Below are 1,499 nucleotides of genomic sequence, written 5' to 3' on the forward strand. Positions count from 1 at the left end.
CCTCACTCTCCCCCCCACTATCCCCCCACTCCCCCCACTCTCCCCCCACCATCCCCCCACTCTCCTCACTCCCCCCACTCTCCCCCCACCATCCCCCCACTCTCCCCCCACTCTCCCCCCCACTATCCCAACTCTCTCCCCCCCACTATCCCCTCTCCCCCCACTCTCCCCCCCACTCTCCCCACTCTCCCCCCCACTCCCCCCCCACTCTCCCCCCACCCTCCCCCCACTCTCCCCCCACTCCCCCCCACTCTCCCACACTCCCCCCACTCCCCCTCCACTATCCCCCCCATTCTCCCCCCACTCTCTCCCCCCACCATCCCCCCACTCGCCCCCCACTCCCCCCCCACTCTCCCCCCACTCTCCCCCCACTCTCCCCCCACCATCCCCCTACTCTCCCCCCACCATCCCCCCACTCTCCCCCCACTCTCCCCACACTCCCCCCACTCCCCCCCACCATCCCCCCACCATCCCCCCACTATCCTCCCACTCTCCCCCCACCATCCCCCACTCTCCCCCCACTCCCCCCCCCACTCTCCCCCCACCATCCCCCCACTCTCCTCACTCCCCCCCACTCTCCCCCCTCTCCCCCCACTCTCCCCCCACCATCCCCCCACTCTCCCCCACTCCCCCCCCACTCTCCCCGCACTCCCCCCCACTCTCCCTCCACCATCCCCCCATTCTCCCCCCACTCTCTCCCCCCACCATCCCCCCACTCGCCCCCCACTCCCCCCCCACTCTCCCCCCACTCTCCCCCCACTCTCCCCCCACCATCCCCCTACTCTCCCCCCACCATCCCCCCACTCTCCCCCCACTCTCCCCACACTCCCCCCACTCCCCCCCCACCATCCCCCCACCATCCCCCCACTATCCTCCCACTCTCCCCCCACCATCCCCCACTCTCCCCCCACTCCCCCCCCCACTCTCCCCCCACCATCCCCCCACTCTCCTCACTCCCCCCCACTCTCCCCCCTCTCCCCCCACTCTCCCCCCACCATCCCCCCACTCTCCCCCACTCCCCCCCCACTCTCCCCGCACTCCCCCCCACTCTCCCTCCACCATCCCCCCACTCTCCCCCCACTCTCCCCCCACCATCCCCCCACTCTCCTCACTCCCCCCCACTCTCCCCCAACTCTCCCCCCACCATCCCCCCACCATCCCCCCACTCTCCCCCCCACTCCCCCCCCCCACTCCCCCCACTCTCCCCCCACTCTCCCCCCACCATCCCCCCACTCTCCCCCCACCATCCCCCCACCATCCCCCCACTCTCCCCCCACTCTCCCCCCACCATCCCCCCACTCTCCTCACTCCCCCCACTCTCCCCCAACTCTCCCCCCACCATCCCCCCACCATCCCCCCACTCTCCCCCCACTCCCCCCACTCTCCCCCCACTCTCCCCCCACCATCCCCCCACTCTCTCCCCACTCTCCCCCCACTCTCCCCCCCACTCTCCCCCCACTCTCCCCCCACCATCCCCCCCCACTCTCCCCCCCACTCTC

This window comes from Petromyzon marinus, chromosome 71 (genome assembly GCF_048934315.1).
Source record: "Petromyzon marinus isolate PM22_M1 ecotype Great Lakes invasive population chromosome 71, UKy_Petmar_22M1.pri1.0, whole genome shotgun sequence".
In the NCBI taxonomy this organism is placed as follows: domain Eukaryota; kingdom Metazoa; phylum Chordata; class Hyperoartia; order Petromyzontiformes; family Petromyzontidae; genus Petromyzon; species Petromyzon marinus.